The following is a 19,127-nucleotide window of genomic DNA, read 5'->3' on the forward strand; positions in this document are numbered from 1 at the left end:
GCACAGCCTCCCCCACTATCAAAATCTCTCATGAGAGCTGTTCATACAATTAATGAACCTACCTTAACACCCCGTAGTCACCCCATAACCACCCCAAGTTCGCAGTTCACCTTAGAATACAACTCTCGTGTTGCATATTCTACAGGTTTGAACAAATGTATCCATCATTGCAGTATTTCACAGAATCTTTTCACTGCCCTAAAAAAAAATCTTCTGTGTCTTCAAAGATTTTATGGTCATCAACCCATGAGTTAACTTTTATGTATCATGTGAGGTAGGGGTCCAGCTTCATTCTCTTGCATATGGAAATCCAATTGTCTTTGCACTGTTTGTGGAAAAGACTATTACTTCCTCATTGAATGAACTTGGCATATATGTGAAAAATAAATTGGCCATACTGGGCACGGTGGCTCACGCCTGTAATCCCAGCACTTTGGGAGGCCGAGGCGAGCAGATCACGAGGTCAGGAGATTGAGACCATCCTGGCTAACACGGTGAAACCCCATCTCTACTAAAAATACAAAAAAATTAGCCAACTGTGGTAGCGGACACCTGTAGTCCCAGCTACTTGGGAGGCTGAGGCAGAAGAATTCTGTGAACCCAGGAGGTGGAGCTTGCAGCAAGCTGAGATCGCGCCAGGGCACTCCAGCCTGGGTGACAGAGCAAGACTCGGTCTCAAAAATAAATAAAATAAAATAAAATAAAACAAAATGGCTATAGATACCTGGGTTTATTTCTGAACTCTCATTCTGTCACATTGGTTTATATGTTTATACCTAGGCCAGTACCACATTGTTTCGCTTTTTGTAACTTTGTGAGCTTTGAAATCAGAAAGTGTGACTCCTCCAAATTTGTTTTTCTTTTTAAAGATTGGTTTGACTATTCCAGGGCCCTTGCAATTGCCTGTGAGTTTGAGGATTGACTTTTTCATTTCTGCAGCAACAGCTGTTGGAATTTTGAAAGGGATTTTATTGAATCTGTGTATTGCTTCAGGTAGTATTAACATCTTAACAGTATTAAGTCTTCTAATCTGTGAACACAAAATGTCTTTCCATTTATTTCTTTAATTTCTGTCTTCAGTTTCCTACAGCAAAGTTTTATAGTTTTCACTGTACAATTCTTTCACCCCCTTAGTTAAATTTATCTCTAGGTGTTTATTCTTTTAGAAGTTGTTATAAATGGAATTGCTTTATTTTAATTTTTTTTGATTAATTGCTGGCATATAGTATATTATATACTATATATGTGTGTGTATATGTATATATATATATTTCTGGTATAACACAAACTAAATTTTTTGCATTAGTCTTGTAGCCTGTAATTTTGCTGGATTTGTATTCCTGTCGACTCTTTGGAATTTTCTATATATAGGATCATGTCCTCACAAATAGAGATAGTACTACTTTTTCCTTTTTCATTTGAATGCCTTTCCTTCTTTTTCTTGTTTAATTTTTCTGGCTAGAACTTATAATATTGAACAGAAGGAATGAAAGTGGGCATCCTTGTCTTGTTAGGAGGAAATTTAAAAAATCTTAAAGGAGAAAAAGCTTCACTATTGAGTATGGTGTCAGCTGTGGGTTTTTATAATTGCCTTTTATCATATTTAGGCAGCTCCTTTCTATTCCTAGTTTTCTGGGCTTAAAAAAAATCATGAAAGGGGATTGAAAATGCCTTTTCTGCATCAATTGAGATGAGCATGCATCTTTTCTCTTTGTTCTAGTAATTTAATTGATCTGTTACATTGATGTTTAAAAAATTTTTGAGCCACCTTTGCATCCTGGGTTAAATCCTACAGAGTCACGGTGTATAATTCTTTTAATGTGTCCTTTGATTTGGTTCGCTGGTATTTTGTTGAAGTTTTTGCATCTCTATTCATATGGGATATTGGTCTATACTTTTCTTTGATGTCTTTTTCTAGTTTGACATCTGGGTTACGATGATGGCCTTATAATATGAGTTCCCATAAAAAGTATTCCCTCCTCTATTTCAAGGATGGGAGGAAGAGTTCATAGAGAATTGGTGTTAATTTTTTAAATGTTTAGTATAATTTACCAGTGAAGCCATCTGGTCTTGGACATATCTTTGTTAGGAGGTTTTGATTACTGATTCAATCTCCTGTTTTATTTTTGTTGAGATTTTCTGTTTCTTCATGAGTCACTTCAGGTAATTTGTGTGTTTCCAGAAATTCATCAGTTCCATCTAGGTTATCTAATTTTTTGGCATACAGTTGTTCATGGGATTCTCTTATAATTTTTATTTCTGTAAAGTCTGTGTGAATGCCTCCACTTTGATTTCTGATTTTAGTTATGTGTGTCTTCTCTCTTTTTGGTTTGCTACTTTAGCTGAACACTTGCCAATTTTGTTGCACTTTTTAAACAAGCCAACGTTTGGGTTTATTGAGTCTCTATTTTTTATTTTTATTTTTGAAACAGACTCGCTCTGTCACCAGGCTGGAGTGCAAAGGCGCGATCTTGACTCACTGCAACCTCTGCCTCCTGGGTTCAAGCGATTCTCCTGCCTCGGCCTCCTGAGTAGCTGGGACTACAGGTGTGCACCACCACACCTAGCTAACTTTTATATTTTTAGTAGAGACAGGGTTTCACCGTGTTGGCCAGGATGGTCTCCATTTCTTGACCTTGTGATCCACCCGCCTTGGCTCCCAAAGTGCTGGGACTACAGGCGCAAGCCACCGTGCCCAGCTTATTTTTTTCATTCTCAATTATATTTATCTCCATTCTAATCTTTATTTCCTTCCAACTTTACAGAAAGAAGTTTAGTTTTCCTCTTCTTTAGATCCTCAAGATGTAAAGTTAGGTTTATTGATTTGAAATCTTTCTTCCTTTTAAAGGTAGGCATTGGCCAGGCACAGTGGCTCACACCTGTAATCCCAGCACTTTGGGAGGCTGAGGCGGGAGGATCACCTGAGGTCAGGAGTTCATGACCAGCCTGGCCAACGTGGTGACACCCTGTCTTTACTAAAAATGCAAAAATTAGCTGGGCATGGTGGCGTCCACCTGTGATCCCAGCTACTTAGGAGGCTGAGGCAGGAGAATTGCTTGAACCCAAGAGGCAGTGGTTGCAGTGAGCCGAGATCACACCACTGCACTCCAGCCTGGGTGACAGAGTGAGACTCCATCTCAAAATAAACAAACAAACAAAAAAATAAAAAAAGGTAAGCATTTACAGCTGTAGATTTCCTTGTAAGCATTGCTTTTGTTGCATTCATAAGTTTTTGTATGTAATACTTAAGTTTTTAATCATCTCAGTATATTTGCTAATTTCCCTTGTGATTATTTCTTTGATCATTGGTTGTTTGAAAGCATGTAATCTAATGTCCACATATTTGTGACTTTTCCATTTTTCCTTCTGTTCCTAGTTTCTGTTCCTGGTGGAAGGACATACTTTGTACACTTTCTTTTAAAATTTGCTGAAACTTGTTTTGACTCAACATATGATCCATCCTGGAAAATGTTCCACCAGCATTTCGGAAGACTCGTATTCTGTTTCTGTTGGGTGGAATTGGGTGGAATGCTCTGTACATGTCGAGTAGATCTAATTGTTTATTATGTTGTTCAAGTTCTGTGTTTATCTTTTGCCAACTTGTTCTATCTATTCCTGAGAGTGGGTGTTAAAATCTCCAACTGTTATTATAGAATTCTGTCTCCCTTCAATTCCATTAGTTTGCTTCGTAGATTTTGAGGCCCTGTTTTTTATGCATATGTGTTTATAATTGCTATATCTTTTTAAATGAATGTATGCCTACACTTTTCCCAATACAAGTCTTGCTATCAAATATTTGCATCTCTGCTAATGTTCTTGGTTCTTGAATTTTCATTATTGAGTGCAATTGAGCATCTTTTCACAAGATTAAAAGTCATTTTTTTCCTTTTTCTATAAACTTAAGGCTCATAGCCTTAGCTCATTTTTTATTTTAAAATTATTGTTACACATAACAATTATTTTGTGCTATTGTTATAATAACATAATTATGTTATCTTAATTTACTAGAAAAGTTACTTCTTAATGCCAATGTACTTTGTAAATATTAATTTCCCAGTATGCCATTTGTTCCTTGACTTGTTCATAATGGCTTTTGCCATGCAGAAATACTTGACTTTCATGTATCTGAATTTATACAAGTTTTCTGAGTTGTATAATAGCCAATGATTCTTCATTCAAAGGGTGTTTTGAAACATTTTTCCTTAAATGATTTTAGTACTTTTCTCATTTCTTTTTTTCATTTTTTTTTACCTATTATTAATTTCTTCAGAATGTGTGCTGATACGAAGTGTGAGGGAGGGATCTCTATTCACTCACCTCTGTGGGTGGGTTTCTAGTTATCCCGAACTATATAGTAACAGGTATGATCAATTAGCTCTGATGTGATCTAATTGTGAAAACAATGTGTTGCATCTGCCGAAGCCGACTTCCACTTACCAGAGAATTTTCTAATGTAAGGCAATGCAGCTGGTCCCGTATTTTGTTTCCAAATCTGTCCTTAGTAGAAAAGACATCTAAGGGTTCCTAGGTCAGCAGGGCAGATAATTTGTCAACAAGTCAGTATTCCTGAATATTCCATTTAACCTTCTGTTCCAGGCTGGGAAATGGGCTTGCTACAACCTGGACTTTATCTGCACTTCATTTCAATGTTGTATCTTTTTACAGCTTTCAGTGGGCCACTGCCTTGAAAACCTGTTAGGTGCCATTAGGTTTGCTTTTTTTTTTAATGAATGAGGAATGCAGCCCTATCGTAATCTGCTGTAAGACCACCCCAAGATCAACCATTTATCTACTGAGTTGTATGTCTGTTTTCTATTCCTATTATGATGTGCTACCCATCTAGAAGAAAATATTTTTAAATCACATACATGATAAAGAACTTGTATCTGCTATATATAAAGAACTCTTAAAGTCCATTTATAAGAAAACAAACAACCATTAAAAATGGTAAGTTTTTACAGACATATGAACAAAGACGATCATATGAATGGCAAATAAGCACAGAAAAAGATATTCAACATTATATGTCATTGGGGAATAAGACACCACTTGATACTAATTAGGATATCTCAAATTATAGATGCTGACCAAGCCAAGTATTGGTGAGGATGTAGAATAGCTGGAACTCCCACTGATTACTGGAGGGAATGTAAGTTAAACATAGTCAAATACAAACCTGCTACATGATCCAGGCATTGAACTTCTAGTTATTTACCTAAGAGAAACAAAAGCATAAAATGTGTACATAAATATATATGGCAACTTTATGTGTAATCACCATAAATTAGAAACTACTTAAATGTCCATTAACAACCGCATGGATAAATAAATTGTAGTATGTCCAGACACATACAAAGGAGTATTCATACTGCTCTACCATAAAAATGAATTAAGTATTAATGCATGCAGCAACATGAATAAATCTCAGAATAACTATGCTATGTAAAAGCAGGCAGACAAAAAGAGTGAACAAAGTACATTATTCCATTTATATAAACTCCAGAAAATACAAAATACTCAAGAGTTGGTATGGAGTCGGCTGGGTGCAATGGCTCACGCCTGTAATCCCAGCACTTTGGGAGGCCCAGGTGGATGGATCACTTGAGCTTAGGAGTTCCAGACCAGCCTGGGCAACATGGTGAAAACCTGTCTCTACTAAAAATACCCAAAAAATTAGCTGGGCATGGCGGCACATGGCTGTAATCCCATCTACTTGAGTGACTGGGGCAGGAGAATCGCTTGAACCCAGGAGGCGGAGGCTGCAGTGCCTAGAGACCGTGCCATTGTACTCCAGCCTGGGCAACAGAGTGAGATCCTGTCTCAAAAAAAAAAAAAAAAAAGAGTTGGTACGGAGTCTGTCTGCAGTGGGGGAGCCACTGGAAGGTCTTGCCCATGGTGCTATGTTTTAGGGCTCTCTGGAATTAAATGTAAAACTGCATTCATAAGCTGATATTTCTGGGGAAAAAGTTTCAACATATCACTCCTTGGGAAGGCTAGAATGAACTCTGTGGTACTGGTGGTACTGTATTAGAGTTGGAGACATCAATATGAATTCAGGTTAGCTTAATACAGATGGATATAGAATAATTTTAGCCGCGTGTGTCCGTGAGTTTGTATACAATGTACATCCTAGGTCTGCCCAATGAGAGGGCCTTGAGTCAGTGAGCCCCCAGTGGCAATGGGCACCCCCAGGACCAAGGTCTTAATTTCTAATCATTCTTCAACAAAAGGAGCCAGGGTTCCTTGGAGAATTGGCTGACTATGGGACTGACAGGGAAAATACAGCATAGACCCGGAGTGTCTTGCAGTGCCAGCAAGAAAAGAAGTACCAAGAAACAAAGCAATTGGGATGTGAACAAGGGACACAGGAGCCAACTTGGAAGAGCTCCCAACAGCCAAAGCTGAAACCATTTGAACAAGAAAATAGCGAACATAGGATTGAATTATAACCCAAAGTGTAAAATAAACATCACGAGTCTATACGAATATAAACTGCATAAACAAATAAATATGTAAATAGATGAGAACAGACAAATCTTTCATATGGAAGGATTACAAATAATTTGTGTAATACCTTGCCCTCCAGGAGATGTGCTTCGTCCTCCCTCCCCGCCTCTGCCCACTCGTGCATGTGGGGCTTTGCTGGATGATTTGGTCCCAAAATGCAGAGCACACCACGTTCTCTTTCCTCATTTATTCATCAATGTGCCTTTGGGTTACTTCTATTCTTGACTAATTTTGAGTGATACTGCTATAAACATGGTTATAAAAATATCTGTTTCTGTCGTTGCTTCCAATCCTTTTGTGTATCTGTGCAGAAGCAGAATTTCTGTGTCATATGGTAATGTTCTGTGTAATTTGTTGAGGAACTGCCACGCTGTTTTCCACAGCGGCTGCGTCATTTTATATTCCCACCGGCAACGCACAAGAATCCTCATTTCTCTGCATCCTTGTCAACACCTGCTTTTGTTGTCTATTGCTTTTATATTTTTTATAATAGCCATCATACTGAGTGGGAAATAGTGTTTCTTTGTGGTTTTCGAGTGAAATTCTCTAATAATTAGTGAAGTTGAGCATCTTTTTATGTGCTTATCAACCATCTGCATATCTTCTTTGGAGAAATGTCTGTTTAGTCCTTGGCTCATTTTAAAATTGAGCTGTGTGATTTTTGCTAATGTTCTTTATATAGTCTGGGTATTAAACACCATTAGATGTGCAAACATTTTCTCTCATTAAATGGGTTGCCCTTTTAACTGTGGTTATAGTGTTTTCTGGGCAAACGTTTTTTAATTTTGATGAAGTACAATTTGTTTGTACTTCAAACAAATATGTTTATGTTTTTCTTTTGTTGCCCATGATTTTGGTGTCATATCTAAGAAATATTTACCAAATCCAATGTCATGAAATCTTTCCCATACGTTTTCTTAATTTTATAGTTTCAGCTTTTATGTTTAGGTCTTTGATTCATTTTGAGTTAATTTTTGCCCATGGTGTTAGGTAAGGGTGCAACTTCATTTTTTTACAATACGGATGTTCATGGTCCCAACACCATTTGTTGAAAAGATTTATTTTCCCCTTGAATGCTTTTGGCATCCATGACAAAAATCATATGTCTGTATGTATGAGGGTTTGTTTCTGGGCTTTCTTTATACTCCATGGGTCTATATGTCAGTTTTCATGTCACTACCACATTGTATTGATTACCCGTAGCTTTGTAGTAAGTTTTGAAATCAAGAAGTGTGAATACTCCAACTTGATATTTCTTTTTTTTAAGATTTTTGTTGACTATTCAGGATCCCTTAAGTTCCAATATGAACTGTAGGAGTTTTCTATTTCTCAACATAAAACAATGTTAGGATTTTGATAGAGATGTCATGAAATCTGTGGATTATCACTTGGGGGTAGTGTTGATACCTTAACAATATTAAGTCACAATCCATAAATATGGGATGTCTTTCCATTTATTTATCCCTAATTTATTTTCAACAAAGCTTTATAGTTTTTGGTGTACACATCTTTGGTTAATTCCTAAAGATTTTATTCTTTTTTAAACGCTATTATAAATGGAATTTTTAGGTATTAATTTTGAATTGTTCATTGTGTTTAGAAAAGCAAATAATTTTTGTGGTTGATTTTGCATTCTGCAACTTTACTGAATTTTTATATTAGTTGTGTGTGTGTGTGTGTGTATAATCTTTCAGGTTTTATGTGATATAAGATCATGTCATCTACAAATAGAAAGAATTTTACCTATTCCTCTCCAAATTAAATGCTTTTTATTTCTTTTTCCTGCCTAAGTTCTGTGGCTATGCTATGGAATAAGTGTTGTATCCTCCCCAAATGCATTTGTTGAGGCCCTAATCTGAATTGAGATAGTAATTAGAGGTGTTGCTTATCCATGAAAAAGAGTTAAACTTTGTCAAATGCTTTTTCTGCATCAATGGAAATTATTGATGAAGAAGAAGATAACTTACTTCTATTCTCTATTTCCTTCATTCTGTTAATGTCATGTATTACATGATTGATTGCCATATGTTGAAGCATCTTTGCATTACAGGACACAGTTCCATTTGCTCACTGTGTATGATCCTTGCAATATGCTGCTGAATTTGGTTTGGTAGTATTTTCTTGATGATTTTTACATCAATATTTATAATGGATATTCATCTATAGCTTTTGTGTCACGTTCTTGCCTGGTTTTGGTATCAGAGCACTGCTGTCTTCTGAATAAGTTGGGAATGTTTCTTGCTCCTGAATTTTCTGAAAGAGTCAGGAAAGGATTGGTGCTTTTCCTGCTTTTAATATCTGGTAGAATATATCAGTAAATCCATCTGGTCCTGGGCTTTTCTTTGATTGGAAGTTATTTATTTATTTATTTAAGTTTTTTTATTATTGATTCAATCTTCTCACAAGTTATAGGTCTACTAAAATGTTTTATTTCTTTTTTCTTTTTTTTTTTTTTTCCCCCAGAAATGCAGTCTTGTTCTGTTGCTCAGGCTGGAGTGCAGTGGTGCGATCTCGGCTCACTGCAACCTCCGCCTCCCGGGGTCAAGCAATTTTCCTGCCTCTGCCTCCAGAGTAGCTGGGATTACAGGCACCTGCCACCACGCCCAGCTAATTTTTGTATTTTTAGTAGAGACAAGGTTTCACCATATTGGCCAGGCTGGTCTCGAACTCCTGACCTCAGTTGATCCGCCTGCCTTGGCCTCCCAAAAAATGTTTCATTTCTTTATGACTCAGTCTTGGTAGATTTTGTGTCTCTAGAATTTTGGCCATTTTGTCTAGGTTATCTAATTTATTGGCATACAATTATTCACGGTACTCTCTTATAATCCTTCATATTTCTGAAAAATTGGTAGTAATGTCTCCACTTTCATTTCTGATTTTAGTAATCTGAGTCGTTTCTCTTTTTGTCTTAGTCAATCTTGCTAAAGTTTCTCAATTTTGTTGATCTTTTTGAAGAACCAACTTTTGGCTTCACTGAGTTTCTCTATTGTTTTTCTATTCTCTATTTCATTTATCTCTGCTCTAATCTTTATGATTTCCTTCCTTCTGCAGCTTTGGGGTTAGTTTGTTCTTCTTTTTCAAGTTCCTTAAAGTGTAAATTTAGGTTGTTGATTTGAGATCTTTCTTCTTTTTTAATGTGAGCATTTACAGCTTTAAATTTCCCTCGTAGCAGTGTTTTCACTGCATCCTATAAATTTGGGTATATTGTTTTAATTTTCACTTATCTATAAGTAATTTCTAATTTCCCTTGTGATATCTTCTTTGATCCATTGATTGTGTAAGAACATGTTGTTTAATTATCACATATTGTGAATTTTTCAGTTTTCTCTCTTTTTGTTATTGATTTTTAACTTCAACTTGCTATATTCAGAGAAGATACTTTTATAAAAATAATATGAATCTTTTAAAAATGTATAGACACTAGTTTTGTAGCCTAACATATGTTCCATCCTGGAGAATGTCCCATCTGCATTTGAGAAGAATATGTATTCTGTTTTTGTGGGGTGGGACGTTTTATATGTCTGTTGGATGTAGTTGATTTATTGTGTTTTTCAAGTCCTCCATTTCCTTGCTGATTTTCTGTCTGGTTGTTCTATTGATTATGGAAGTCTGCAACTATCATTGTAGAACCGTCCATTTCTTTCTTTACTTCTGTCCATATTTGTCTCATGTATTTCATGGGTCTGTTATTAGGTGTGTAAATGTTTATGACTGTTACATCACCTTGCTGTATTAAAACTTTTATTACTATCTAATGTCCTTCCTTGTCTCTTTTCAACATTTTTTTTTAACTTAACTCTATTTTGTATAATATTTCTATCCCTTCCTCAGCTCTCTTTTGGTTACTATTTGCATGAAGTATCTTCTATCACCCTTTTACTTTCAACCTTTTTGTGTCTTTGGATCTAAAGTGAGTCTCTTGTAGACAGCACATAGTTGAATTATTTTTAAAAATTTATTCATCAATCTCTGTCTTTTTGTTTGATGATTGAATTCATTTATATTTAAAATATTCACTAGTAAGGAGAAACTTATTTCTGCCATTTTGCTATTTGTTCTCCATTTTGCCTTTTGTTTTCATCTTTTACATTACTGTCTTACTTTGTGTTTGAGTTTTTGTAGTGAAACATTTTAATTGCTTTTTCATTTCTTTTGGTGTAAATGTAATAGCTATTTTCTTTGTGGTTTCCATGGGATTTACATTTAACATCTCATATTTATAACAGTCTAATTTGAACTCACACAAGCTTACAGTTCTGTCTTTACCTTTTAATTATTGATGTCATAAATTACACATGATCAAAAACAATGACTAAAAATTGTTTCTCTATGTATTTGTCTTTTAAATCAGAAAATAAAAGGGGAGTTACAACACAAAATTACAATTATATTAACTTTTATAATTGCCCATGTAAATCCTCTATTGGCTGTCTTTATTTCTTCATATGGCTTTGAGTTTCTGTCTAGCATCCTTTCATTTCAACCTGAAAATCTTCCTTTAGCATGTTTTACATTTATAGCCACTATATATTTAAATCTCTTTCTTTCTCTGTTCTTCTTGAACTGACACAACACATATGTTTGTCTGCTTGACAGTATCCCATGGGTCCCTTGGACTCTGTTTACTTTTCTTCAGTCTTTTTCTGTTTCTCTGATTCAGTAATTTCCATTGTCCTATCTTCAAGTCTGCTGATTCTTTCTTCTGCCTGCTCAAATCTGCTTTTGAAACTAGAGTTTCAAAACTTCACCAAAGTAAATTTTGTATTTGTTATTGTACTTTTCAGCTCCATAATTTCTGTTTTCTGTCTTTACTGATATTTCTATTCATTCATACCTAATTTTCATGAATTTGTCCACGTATTTGTCCATGTCTTCCTTTAGCTCTTAGAGCATCTTTAAGACAGCTGTTTTAAAGTCTTTGTGTAGTAAGTCTGACACCTGGTCTTCCTCAGGTATGGTTTCTGTCCATTTAGTTTGTTACTCTGAATAGGCAACTATTTCCTATTTCTTTGTATGCTTTGTGATTTTTGTTATTGTCATTGTTGAAAACTGGACATTTGGAGCTTACAATGTAGTAGCTTTGGAAATCAAATTATCTCTGTTTACCAGAGTTTGCTGTTTTTAAATATATATATATATTCTATACTGGGGATCAGTCTGAGATGTAAACTTAAGGATACCTCAGGTCTTTTCTGAGTCTGTATCTTTCCGTAGACATGCATACTGACTTTCTAAATTTCCTCATATAAGCAATTTCTTTTGAATGTCCTAATCCTTAAATCTCAGCCAAGCCTCTTTCTGGAAGCTAGACACCTTCAAAGAGACTCCAGAGTTCCAAAACTCATTACATCAGTCAGGTTCCGGCAATACCATTGTTGACTAGGCAGAGAGAACAATTCTTGGAGCTTCCTACTTGGCCATCTTCCTTGACATTCCTCTGTAGGTATGTGTGCATATATATATATGTGTGTGTGTATATATATATGTATATGTATATGTAATATGCACACTCAGCCTGAAGATGAGTCGTTAAAAGTGGAAGACAGTGAAAGAAGAGTGGGTCAGAGTGATGCAATGTGTGAAGGATTCAAGCCACCATTGTTTGAAGATGGAGGAAAGGGGCCATGATCAAGGAATCCTGTGACCTCTGGCCTCAATTTACAGCAAATAAGAAAACATGGGCCTATGTTCTAGAGCTGCAAGAAACTGAATTCTTCCAACAGATCATATGGGGAGGAAAAGTTCTCCCCTACAATCTCCAGAAAGGAATGCAATGTGCTGAAACTTTGATTTTAGTCCAACAAAACCCATGTCTGACTTCTTTTTGGTTTTTTGTTGTTGTTGTTGTTTTTTGAGACAGAGTCTCACTCTGTAACTCAGATTGGAGTGCAGTAGTGCAATCTTGGCTCACGGCAACCTCTGCCTCTGAGTTCAAGTGATTCTCCTGGCTCAGCCTCCCACGTAGGTGGGATTACAGGCATGCACCGCCACACATGGCTAATTTTGTATTTTCAGTAGAGATGAGGTTTCACCACTTTGGGCCAGGCTGGTCTCAAACTCCTGACCTCAAGTGATATGCCTGTGTTGGCCTCCCAAAGTGCTGGAATTAAAGGTGTGAGCCACTGCACCCAGCCCATGTCTGACTTCTGACAGATGTTACAGTTACAGAACTGTAAGCTAATAAATTTGTGTTGTTTTATGCTGTTAAAATTGTGGTAATTTATTATAGCAGCAATAGAAAACTAATACATACATCCAGTATTATTCTAGTAAATTCAATTTCTTTCTGCTAAAACCAAAAGAATCTTTGGTTATTTAAGAATTTAAGATTAAATCCATATATTCCCTGAATTAGAAAGAAAATGTGTTTTCCTAAAACCTGTGATATGTGCCTCGATGTGCTCAGTGTTATCTTCCCTTTGTTAGTCCATAATCTATGAAGACAAAGACATTTCTACACTGCCATTGATTTTTCTTCAGAATTAGATCTGAAGTTTTGTTTTGTGTTGTTATTGTTGTTGCTTCCTCTACCAACTTGGATAAACTCAGCCAAGCAAAGACAAATAGTTAGCAGATGTTCTTCTTTTAGCAGAATTAGAATTACAGCAGTTAAGAAATATACGTATATGAAATAAAAACAAAAAGTTCTCACCTGTGAGTCTGCTAATCGGTTTAATCTATGGGAACTTTAATGATGCTATTAAGAATTAAAATAACTTTATTATTTGTTTTAAAAGTAATGATTAGGATTTTGGGTAGGGTTGTTCTGTGATTATCTCTAGTGGAATACGTCATAGTGAATGAGTGTGCATAAGAAAGATGGAGGGAGTTCACGTAGCAGACTAGCAGTCAAGTGTTCTCCTCTGAAGCCACACTACCTGAGTGAAAATACCACTCTTTCCACTTAGCACATCATTTTGAAGGCTTACCCTCTCTTCAGTTTTTGATCCATTGAAATGAGGATAAATATAGTACCTGATTTATAGAACTGTAAGTATTAAATGAGTTAATGTATTTAAATTACTTAGATGAGTTCTGGCCCATAGAAAATGCTTAATATATTCTATTATTATCATAATAAAAATTATTATTACTATTCAATAAATATGAAGAACATTTAAAGTGGCTATTTCAAGTATTTTCAATGGGCTGATTCATTATTCTGATTCATTATTCTGAATTTTACCTTCAGATATCAAGCAACATCGTTGCCAAAACAGTTGATTTCTTATTGGTTAGGATGCTTTTCACTACAACATAAAACTCAGCTAAATGTGACTTAAGCCTTAATGATATTTATTGTTTACCCAACGATTACAGTTTCTTTGCCTTCCATACAAATTTTAGAACAGGCTTATTGATTTCTACAAATAATCCTTCAGGGATTATAACTGGGATAGCACTGAATCCACAGATCAACTTGGGGGAAAACTGGCACTTTGGAAATATTGCGTCTTTCAATCCATGAACATGGCATACGTGGTATATATCCATTTATTTAGATCTTTGATTTCTCATCTCAGTGTTTTATTATTTCCAAACACATAGACCTCATATAAACTCTATTAGGTTTATATCTAAGTGTTTTCTGTTTATTGGTGCAATTGTAAATAATACAGTTTTTTAAAATTTCAATTATTACTTTTTATTGGTATTATATAATAAAACTATTGATATTTTAGCACTGACCTCGTATCCTCTGGCCTTATTAAATTCATTTGGTAGTTCTAGCCATTTTTATGTATTATTTGAGATTTTCTAAGTAGGTAATCATGTCATATGCAAATAGAGATAGTTTTATCTCTTTCTTTCAATGTGTATTCTCTTCCCCACCTCACTTCAGTGTTTTGGCTGGGATCTCTAATATGAGGTTGAATAGGGTTGGTGAAAGTGGGTATCCTTGTCTTGTTCCTGATCATAAGGGGAAAACATTTAGTTTCTCACCATTAAGTGTGATGTTGGCAAAGTTTTGGTAGACGCTCACTTGGAGGAAGTTCCCTCATATTCCTAGTTTGCTGAGAGTTTTTATCAAAAATGGATTTTGGATTTTGTCAAGTGGTTTTTCTGAATCTAGTCAAATGATAATTTATTTTCTGTACTCTATTGATATGGTGAATTACATTGTTTAATTTTCTAATATTTGAACCAGCATTGCATTCATGGAATAAATTCCACTTGGTCATGATTTATTATACTTTTATATGTTGTTTATTTGACTTGCTAATCCTTTGTTGAGGATTTTTGCACCTATATTAATGATGGGAATTGGCCTGTAGATTTCTCTTCTTGTAATGTTTTCATCTGGTTTTGGCACCAAGGCAATGCTAACTTCACAGAATGAATGGATAACTGTTCTTTCTCAATTATCTGAAAGCTTTGAAAAGGAATAAAATTCTGATACATGAGTGAACCTTGAAAACATTACACTAAGTGAAAGAAAATTACTATGCTAAGTTTGTGTAAAATTGGCACTATTTCTTTCTTAAATGTTTGGTATATCTGCCCGTGAAGCTATCTGAGCCTGGAGATTTTTATGAACTCTTTAAAAAATGTTATTTTAAAAATTGTAAAACATATGTAATATAATATAAAATTTAGCATTTTCACTATTTTTTTTAATTTTTATTTTTTGAGACAGAGTCTTGCTTTGTCGCCCAGACTGGAGTGCAGTGGTGTGATCTCGGCTCACTGCAACCTCCACCTCCTGGGTGGCTCCTGCCTCAGCCTCCCAAGTAACTGGGATTATAAGCGCCTGTCACCACACCCAGCTAATTTTTGTATTTTTAGTAGAGATGGGGTTTCACCACGTTGGCCAGGCTGGCCTCAAGCTCCTGACCTTAAATGATCCACTTGCTTCAGCCTCCCAAACTGCTAGGATTACAGGTGTGAGTCATGGTGCCTAGCCCATTTTAACTACTTTTAGATGTCCAATTCGGTGGCATCAAGTACATTCACAATACATGCAACCGTAAGCACCATCCATTTCTATAACTTTTTATCACCCCAAATAATAATTCCTCACTTTTACCTCCCCCAAGCTCCTGGTAACCTCTATTGTACTTCTGTCTATATGAGTTTGACAACTCTTGGTACCTCTTGGATAATTACTGTGGAATTATACACTAATTTTCCTTTTGTTCTAGCTTATTTTACTTGGCATAATGTTTTCAAGATTCATTCAAGTATCAGAACTTCATTAGTTTTTAAAGCTGATTAATATTCCATTGCATGTTGTCTATGTTTTGTCTATCCATTCATCTGTTGATAGACATTTGGATTGCTTCCATCTTTTTCTCCTAGGAAATTTGGCCTGAAGTATTTTTTTGAGTTCCTGCCTTCAATTTTGTTGTGATATACTGAGGTATACAGCATCTATCCCTGGAAATGGTTATAACTCTTCTTCTAGGTAGTTTATTTGGGAACTTGACTCAATTTGGTCAGGAGTTGAGTTCAGCTGGGCGTCTGTTGCTGCTCTGGTTCACTTCAGTGCACCACTGGCTTCAGTGGTCTCCGGTGTTCCTTTGTGCTTAGGATGGCTGCTCAGGTCCTGGAGCGTTTTCCTCAATGTTCCTGCTTCATCCTCAGCTTTGGCCTCCTTGGTACTCCTGCACCACAGACATTTTCTCCCTCTGTGCTCTTGCCACCTCCCAGTGGTAGACTGTTTCTTCTTCTTCTTTTTTTTTTTTTAATAAGTGCCTTTTTAAAAAAAAATTATTATTATACTTTGAGTTCTAGGGTACATGTGCATAATGTGCAGGTTTGTTACATATGTATACTTGTGCCATGTTGGTGTGCTGCACCCATCAACTCGTCAGCACCCATCAACTTGTCATTTACATCAGGTATAACTCCCAATGCAATCCCTCCCCCCTCCCCCCTCCCCATGATAGGCCCCGGTGTGTAATGTTCCCCTTCCCGAGTCCAAGTGATCTCATTGTTCAGTTCCCGCCTATGAGTGAGAACATGCAGTGTTTGGTTTTCTGTTCTTGTGATAGTTTGCTAAGAATGATGGTTTCCAGCTGCATCCATGTCCCTACAAAGGACACAAACTCATCCTTTTTTATGGCTGCATAGTATTCCATGGTGTATATGTGCCACATTTTCTTAATCCAGTCTGTCTCTGATGGACATTTGGGTTGATTCCAAGTCTTTGCTATTGTGAATAGTGCCGCAATAAACATACGTGTGCATGTGTCTTTATAATCCTTTGGGTATATACCCAGTAATGGGATGGCTGGGTCATATGGTACATCTAGTTCTAGATCCTTGAGGAATCGCCATACTGTTTTCCATAATGGTTGAACTAGTTTACAATCCCACCAACAGTGTAAAAGTGTTCCTATTTCTCCACATCGTCTCCAGCACCTGTTGTTTCCTGACTTTTGAATGATCGCCATTCTAACTGGTGTGAGATGGTATCTCATTGTGGTTTTGATTTGCATTTCTCTGATGGCGAGTGATGATGAGCATTTTTTCATGTGTCTGTTGGCTGTATGAATGTCTTCTTTTGAGAAATGTCTGCTCATATTCTTTGCCCACTTTTTGATGGGGTTGTTTGTTTTTTTCTTGTAAATTTGTTTGAGTTCTTTGTAGGTTCTGGATATTAGCCCTTTGTCAGATGAGTAGATTGCAAAAATTTTCTCCCATTCTGTAGGTTTCCTGTTCACTCTGATGGTAGTTTCTTTTGCTGTGCAGAAGCTCTTTAGTTTAATGAGATCCCATTTGTCAATTTTGGCTTTTGCTGCCGTTGCTTTTGGTGTTTTAGACATGAAGTCTTTGCCCACGCCTATGTCCTGAATGGTACTACCTAGGTTTACAAACTACCATCAGAGAATACTATAAACACCTCTATGCAAATAAACTGGAAAATCTAGAAGAAATGGATAATTTCCTGGACACTTACACTCTTCCAAGACTAAACCAGGAAGAAGTTGAATCCCTGAATAGACCAATAGCAGGCTCTGAAATTGAGGCAATAATTTATAGCCTAGCAACCAAAAAAAGTCCAGGACCAGATGGATTCACAGCTGAATTCTACCAGAGGTACAAGGAGGACTTGGTACTATTCCTTCTGAAACTATTCCAATCAATAGAAAAAGAGGGAATCCTCCCTAACTCATTTTATGAGGCCAACATCATCCTGATACCAAAGCCTGGCAGAGACACAACAAAAAAAGAGAATTTTAGATCAATATCCCTGATGAACATCGATGCAAAAATCCTCAATAAAATACTGGCAAACCGGATTCAGCAACACATCAAAAAAGCTTATCCACCATGATCAAGTGGGCTTCGTCCCTGGGATGCAAGGCTGGTTCAACATTCGCAAATCAATAAACATAATCCAGCACATAAACAGAACCAAAGACAAGAACCACATGATTATCTCAATAGATGCAGAAAAGGCTTTTGACAAAATTCGACTGTTTCTTCTTACCTGCTACAAACAATCCTTGTGGTGGGAAGCAGGAGAATTCTTTGTTCTCAGCTTCAGGCAGGCCCTGTGTGTCTGGGACTTAAGGGTTGGGGTTTCCGCTCCTTCCCTTGGAGCTGAATTATCCTGCATATCTTTGGCAGAGCTTGTGTGCCTAGGGTTGTCAGGTAAAATACAGGATTCCCACTTAAATTTAAATTTCATGTAAACAATGAAGAGTTTGTTAACATCACTATGTCCCAAATATTGGAATATACTTATAGTAAAAATTATTTATTGTTCCACAAAATTCAAATTTAACAGGATTTTTATTTGCTAAATCTGGTAACCCTAGATGTTTGGTGTTTTCTACCCTCCCCAAGAAGTAGGAGGCCCAGTAGGGCTCTGGGACCAGGATTGTTTTCTTCTCTTCCGCAAAGGTTAGAGGGTTTCTTGAAAAAATTCTTCCTCAGACATATGCATGTTCACCTGTGCCCTGGGACTGAATGTTTCCTGCTCCTCAAAGTGAATTAAAGCTTTAGTTCCACAGAAGAGAGGGTCTGGGTGGGACTCACGAGTATCCTGCAGTGACAGCGCTTTCCCAGTCCATATCTGCACCACCGTGAGGCTCTTTCTAACCCTCCAGCTGCAGCCCTGAAATCTCTCTCACGGGAATCTGGTGGAAGCCCGTGGAGAAGAGCCTGGAAGTGGCTCTCATGAGAATCTGGTGGAAGCCCGTGGAGAAGAGCCTGGAAGTGGCTCTCACGGGAATCTGGTGGAAGCCCGTGGAGAAGAGCCTGGAAGTGGCTCTCACGGGAATCTGGTGGAAGCCCGTGGAGAAGAGCCTGGAAGTGGCTCTCGTGAGAATCTGGTGGAAGCCCGTGGAGAAGAGCCTGGAAGTGGCTCTCACGGGAATCTGGTGGAAGCCCGTGGAGAAGAGCCTGGAAGTGGCTCTCGTGAGAATCTGGTGGAAGCCCGTGGAGAAGAGCCTGGAAGTGGCTCTCATGAGAATCTGGTGGAAGCCCGTGGAGAAGAGCCTGGAAGTGGCTCTCACGGGAATCTGGTGGAAGCCCGTGGAGAAGAGCCTGGAAGTGGCTCTCACGGGAATCTGGTGGAAGCCCGTGGAGAAGAGCCTGGAAGTGGCTCTCGTGAGAATCTGGTGGAAGCCCGTGGAGAAGAGCCTGGAAGTGGCTCTCGTGAGAATCTG

This window comes from Chlorocebus sabaeus, chromosome 17 (genome assembly GCF_047675955.1).
Source record: "Chlorocebus sabaeus isolate Y175 chromosome 17, mChlSab1.0.hap1, whole genome shotgun sequence".
Taxonomy (NCBI): domain Eukaryota; kingdom Metazoa; phylum Chordata; class Mammalia; order Primates; family Cercopithecidae; genus Chlorocebus; species Chlorocebus sabaeus.